Genomic DNA, 7,092 nt, shown 5'->3' with positions numbered 1-7,092 from the left:
ATTGACCTGTTGCACTTGGTCCTATCTTTTCCTTAAATTGTATCTCGGAGTCACTAATGCTGATGAAGTATGGGAATCATTTACGTTACTGTTTTCCTTACTACTTGACTCCTTTAAATCTTTAAAATCCTTTAAATGTTCTTCTGACCAAATGTCGGAATGTACTATTTTAATATGGTTCCAATGTGCAACAGTTTCACTTAAAGTTGATTCATGCATTAGCTTAAATTTATTTAACTTTAATCTTTCTATTACTCTATATGGACCTTGAAATTTAGGACTTACTTTAACATTAGGTCCTTCAACTTTGTGATTAAGCACATATACTTGTTGACCTATTTTTAATTCTGGGACTGTTGATTGCTTATTGTAATACTTACTAGACTTTTGATGTAACTCCTTCAATCGAGCCCTTGTGCCTTTTACGGTCTCGAAAGTCCATCTTGTTTTCCATGCAACGTAGTCTTCGTAATTATAAGTATGTCTTGGTGGAGACGCTTCGTCTAATAAAGTATTTGGCATTCTTTTCTGATAACCATATAACAGAAAGTGTGGGGTTTCCCCAACAGATTCATTTACAGTATTAATAGTGAACTGTACGTCTTCAAGCATTAAGTCCCAATCTTCAGTCTGTGGAGTTACTAAAGTTTTCAGTACATCCTTTATCTTACGATTTGTTCTCTCTACTGCTCCATTAGAGCTTGGTTTATAAGCTGTAACCTGACACTTGTTAATTTCATAAAACTCACACAATTTCTTCAAAATGTCACTAGTAAATTCTCCTGCATTATCAGATAATAATGTTTGAGGGCATGAATGTCTAGTTATTATTCTAGATTTCAGAGCTTCTGCTACAGTAGTTGCTTCTCTGTTTCTGACTGGAATGATCTCAACATATCTAGTCAAGTAATCTATGAAAACTAAAATCTGACGATTACCTCTAGTTGTGTTTTGGAAATGGACCTACAAAATCCATTGAAACTACTTGAAAAGGAGTTAATTCTGATGGATATTTCTCAAGAGGGGCTTTTACATTAACGTTACCCTTGTGTACGTTACAGATATGACAATTTTCAACAAATCTTTTAGCTTCTTCATTGCAATTCGGCCAAAAATAGTTTCTAGTGACTGTTCTACATGTTTTCTTTATTCAGGATGTCCTGACAACTGTAAGAGTGTGTTAGTTCTAATACTTCTTTTTTCTTTGGTTAGTGTGTTAGGTACATACAATCGTGAACAAGCATTCGGTTCATCTGATGTTTTATATAGAATTCCATTAATTAACTGAAATTCAGACTGATCATCCTCATTTTGCATTAATTTACCCACTATTTTTCTAATGTTAGCATCTTTTTGCTGTTCGATCTGAACTCTTTCTAAATGTAGATCTATGATCTGACAACTAAAACAGAAAGCATTAGTTGTGATTTGTTTCTCGTTTTCTTCTTGCGACCTTGACCAAGCATCTGCAATAGCGTTATATCTTCCTGGGATATATCTAAATTCTGGGGCAAATTCTAATACACTTATGAACCATCTGTTAAACTTCATATTATTTGTGAATGCTCTTTTCTTAAATAGATCACAAATAGGTTTGTGTCAGGACCCTCCTCAAAGGGCTACTTTCAGACTCCAGAAAAACTATCAATCATAACTGGTGTTCTCCAAAGTTAAAGTCACGATAAGTGAAATAACAGACAGTGTGCAAATATTAACAATGAGGGAAACTAATACCACAAGTAAAAATAATATAATATATTTACAAACACAGCATAGATAGAAATGATTAACGGAACCTCTATAAATACAAAATTAAATGAAAAGCAATCACACAATATGAACACTATTGAATAAAACACCCACACTATTACTTACAGAATCAAACCAGACATTCTCCAAAATAAGGGGGTCCCGAAAGAAAAGAGAAAATAACGGCCAGAAAGAAGCCTAACAATTAACAAAACTAAATTAACCTAACTAATTTAAAGTGGCCACTAAGAGTTTAAATCCCCACAAATTCTTATAGGAACTGTAATTGATCCAGAAACGACGTCGTGGATATCGAAGGAACGGGAAGGTATGTCCCGCTATCTTCCAAATAGCGGCAGAGTAAAGCCCGACCTTCTTCAGGAAGATCCTCGTCCCTTGGACGTCACAAATACACGTCCCTCCAGACGTCACAAAAATCAAAGGCTCTATACCTGCTCACGGAGAGGTCCCCCAGGCTAATACTGGCCCAAGGCTACAGCAAGATGAAGCAGCAGCGTTGCAACAAGCTCCAGGGATAAAGAGCGCTCAAGTCGTAGCAGAATAAAGGAGCGAACTTGCTGTAATCCATATGGTGTGGTATCAACACGAAGGCCAGAAACAGACTGCCATACCTGGGCACAGGGACTTCCAAAGTCACCTCGGAATGCTCCAAGGAGACCGAAAACAGGACTCTGGGAATAAACAGGCCAAGGATCAAAAACAGGAATGGTAACTAAAAAATGTGGAGGAAGAAAACTCAAAACCCTGATGGGGATACTATAATAAATAGCAAAATAGGGGAAACTAAAAGATAATGAATAAAAACAAAACAAAAGGAAATGGCAAAGTTCTAACACCTCCCCACACATACAAAAAAAAAAAAAAAAAAAAAAAAAAATTTTTTTTTTTTTTTTTTAAACAAGTTGACAAAAATCTTAAGGTTCTATGAAACACCTGAAAAAATGTAACAGTTTACAAGATTTAACATAACAAAAGATGTATGGCAAAAATAGTCTACTTACAAAATTAATTTAGACATGATATGAAAAATAGTAAACACATTTTTACACAAAAAAAAAAAAAAAATACAGAGCACCATTTAACTCCTCACTTTTCAGCACTCAAAGACCGTTTCTCTAAAGCAGAGTTTATAGGATATAACCATATATTTGTCCTGGTTCTAATCACTTTGACTAAGATAGTCTCTTGCTATCTCAGGCACCAAATCACATTAACAGTGAAATACATTTCTACACTGGGCTCGTAAGCCACAAGATAAACCACTTGCAAATTATGAAGCATGATCCTAAAAACGGTTTTACACAGCTGAGGGTATACCCGAAACCTTATATTAACATTACATTTCAGCAATAACATGACATTTCAACAACACAGCTCTGACACGTGTAATGAGGACTCAAACCTCAGCAAACACCTTAAAAATAACACATAGTTCACCACCACCATGAACTTAACATAATATTACACTAAACCTAATTATAACCATTTACAGTAAACCTTATTATTAACCTTATCGTTACCCTTAACAGTGTCAACTCTTATACCAAAACTAGACATCATCAAAACAATATCCTATGATACCATGAATCAATCCAATACAAAAAAAAACGCTACGACCATCTTCTCCCTCACGACCCCAAAACATTCAGATTAGAAAAAAAAAAAAAAATAGATCAAATCTGCGAAGCTAGCCACTGAAGGTTTCAAACCCCCATCCGAGAAAGAGCGTCTGCCAAAACATTATCTTTGCCAGGAATATGTTTAAATTGCAGGTCCCATTCCTGCAATAATATACTCCAACGAGCCAACCTTTGGTTTTTATTCTTAAACCGATTAAGGAAGGTTAAAGGGTTATGATCCGTTAAGACTAATATAGGAGAATCTGTGGAGGTAAGGTATACATTAAAATGATTAATTGACATAACCAAGGCCAAAGTTTCTTTCTCTACAGTGGAATATTTCCTCTGGGGAGGCGTTAACTTTTTTGAGAAATAAGCTACCGGATGAGATATCCCCTGCTCATCCTGCTGCAGTAATACAGCCCCAACTCCAACATCACTTGCATCCGTAGCAAGAGAAAAGGGAATGTTGAAATTGGGGGCTCTCAACACTGGAAAGCTTAATAACACCTTTTTGAGGGACTCAAAAGCATTATGAGTCTTGTCATCCCATACAAATGAAACCTGTTTCTTAAGGAGGTTAGTAAGAGGATCTGCCTTATCTGAAAAGTTTTTAACGAAACGCCTATAGTATCCCACTAAGCCGAGGAATCTCCGGACATCCCTACGACAAGATGGCACTGGCATACTCTCTACTACCTCTACATTAGCCCTCTTAGGGGCCACTTTCCCATTACCAACAGTATGTCCCAAGTATACCACTTCCGCCCTAGCAAAATCACATTTACTTAAATTTACTACTAAACCAGCTCTTCTTAACACCTTAAATAGAGCCTTAATACGCTTGAGATGAGTGTCCCAATCATCAGAATAAATCACAATGTCATCAATGTAAACCACGCAACCTTCCAGCCCATAAACTAAAGAATTCATTAACCTTTGGAAAGTGGCGGCGGCATTCTTTAACCCAAAAGGCATTACACGACACTGGAACAAACCCTGGGGGGTGACAAAAGCTGACAAGGCCCTGGCCCGTTTAGACAGGGGTACCTGCCAGTAACCTTTGAGGAGGTCAAACTTACTAATATATTTTGCTTGACCTAAACGATCAATACAGTCCTCCACACGAGGCAAAGGAAAACTATCGGAACGGGTGACCTCGTTTAATTTCCGATAGTCCACACACATCCTATAACTACCATCCGTTTTCTTTACCAACACCACCGGTGAGGACCAAGGACTATTACTCGGCTCTATAAGACCGTGTCTTAACATATACTCTACTTCCTTAGCCACCACCTCACCTTTTACAGGATTTAAACGATACGGAGACTGTTTGACTGGACAAGCATCACCTACGTCTATATCATGCTCTAAAATAGACGTACGACCAGGGACATCAGAAAATAAGTCATTATATTCATACATTAACCTTTTCAATACATTCCGCCTGTCCCCATCCAAATGGTTTACTAAATCATCAAAATTTTTCAAAGAGTTTTGATTATCAGAAGGCCAACACTCTTTGTCAAAAGAATTACCTTTATCAAGACCATAATCTGAAAAGGAAACATTATCATTATCATCACCCTTCCCGACAATGGTCACAGGAATCGCATTTTCCTTATCTATGAATTTCTTCAGCATATTTATGTGGCAGAGTTGATAGGGTTTCCTGCGTTCGGGAGTCTCCACCAAATAATTTACTTCATTTAATTTTTTAATTACTCGCCAGGGACCTGAAAATGAAGCCCTTAAGGAATTTCCTGGCAAAGGTAACAATACCAAAACCTTTTCACCTACAGCGAAACTGCGTGGTTTGGATTTTTTGATCAAAATAATATTTCATTTTATTCTGACTACTCACCAAATTTTTCTTGGCAAACTCCCAAGCTTTCGACAATTTATCCCCAAGGCCAGAGACGTAATCCAATAAATTAACCTCAGTACTGTCACCTTCCCACACTTCTCTTATGACCTGCAAAGGACCACGGACATTATGCCCAAACACTAAGTTGAAAGGAGACAGACCCAATGACTGACCTGGAGATGAACGAAAAGCAAACAGTAAGTAGGGAAGTTCCTTATCCCACTCGGATCCATGAGCCAGACAATATTTCCGCAGCATCGATTTCAAAGTTTGGTGGAACCTCTCCAAAGCGCCTTGAGTCTCCGGATGGTATGGGGACGAAGTTACATGCTTAATTCCTAATTCTGCCATCTTACTCCTGAAATATCTACTGGTAAAATTAGAACCATTGTCACTTTGAATTACTTTAGGTAACCCAAACTTGGTAAAGAAATTTATTAAGACATCCACAATCTTTACACTCTTGATTGTACGGAGGGGAATAGCCTCAGGAAAACGGGACATTCTATCCATGATAGTAAAAATGTATTCATTCCCACTCCTAGATCTAGGTAAGGGACCAACCACATCAATAATTACTTCCTTGAAAGGTTCTGACACCAAAGGAATAGGGATCAACGGCGCCTTTGGAACCAACTGATTCGGTTTTCCTACCTTTTGACAAATATCGCAACCGTTGACAAACTTCTTTACATCCGATTTCAAACCTGGCCACCAGAAGTCGGACAGAAGTTTCAACGTAGTCTTTCGAATGCCAAAATGACCTGACAAAGGATTTTCATGTGCCACCGACATTAATCCCAACCTGAAACTGAAAGGAACCATTAATTGGCGAATTATTTCACAATCGTCATTACCTGCCTCTTTAGGCCTACTACACCTGTACAGAATTTCGTTAATGATTCGGTAGTGAGGCACAGTTAAGTCAATCAGAGGGCAAACTGAGGAACTCTTGCTTCTGAGCTTTAATAAGCTCTTCTCTTGTCCAATCAGGCTTAATTAAACCATCCCTTATTACTACACTATTACTATCACTACGTTCTAAGGTACTAATATCTAAATCGGTTGTTGACTCTGCAGCGTCAACAACCCTACTTAGAGAACGAGTAACTACAGACATTTCAGGGTTTATCATCAAAATTGGACAAGTCGTATTCTTATAGACAACATCATTGCCCAAAACAACGTCTATATTCTTCACAGGAAATTTTTCTACAATTGCCAATTTAATAGCCCCAGAAAACGACGGGCAATCCAACTGAAAAACGCTGATAGGATATGATTTAACTGAATCCGGAAAACCAGACAAGATCACAAATTCCTCCCCAACAGGTTCAAAGTCAACCGGCAATGCCTCTTTCAAAATCAAAGATTGCGCAGCACCCGTATCTCGCAAAATTCGCACTCCCCTTTCTAAGTGTGATCCTACGGCTGATACACAACCCTGAGAGACGAACTTAGCGAAACTGCTGGGTAGTCATTTATCTCCTGTCCTGGCCCTAGCAGACACAGCCTCTTCATTCCCGACACCCATCACTGGATTTTGCCTGGACTGTTGCATTTTCTTAAAAGCATAACACCTGCTTTTTACATGACCTCTTTTTTTACAAAAGAAACAGACAACATTCGTCCCAGAATTATTAACTTTATTCCTGAAAGAGGTATTATTATTCCTGAAAGAAACGTTGTCATTATTCCTGAAAGTAGTATTATCATTATTCCTGAAAGAAACAGAATTACTTTGTCGCATGGGACTACTCTTACTACCATAATTATTCCTACTGGTATTCTCTCTATAATTATCACGACTGGCCTTATTCCAGTCCGACCTTC

The 7,092-nt window shown here is 37.9% G+C and overlaps 1 long non-coding RNA gene across 1 annotated transcript; it reads right to left on the bottom strand.

The window, feature by feature from the left end:
- Positions 1 to 1,740: 1,740 nt before the first annotated feature.
- On the bottom strand, positions 1,741 to 6,191 carry LOC135224287 (uncharacterized). The gene is made up of 2 exons (XR_010316694.1): positions 5,433 to 6,191; positions 1,741 to 2,441 (listed from the first exon to the last, which is right to left on the bottom strand). It is a non-coding gene; the product is annotated as an uncharacterized LOC135224287 (long non-coding RNA).
- Between the last annotated feature and the right edge of the window lie 901 nt (positions 6,192 to 7,092).

The sequence above is a fragment of the Macrobrachium nipponense genome, chromosome 12 (genome assembly GCF_015104395.2).
Source record: "Macrobrachium nipponense isolate FS-2020 chromosome 12, ASM1510439v2, whole genome shotgun sequence".
Classification (NCBI taxonomy): domain Eukaryota; kingdom Metazoa; phylum Arthropoda; class Malacostraca; order Decapoda; family Palaemonidae; genus Macrobrachium; species Macrobrachium nipponense.
The sequence above is the reverse complement of the archived record's forward strand: the minus strand, read 5'-3'. Positions and strand labels throughout refer to the sequence as shown.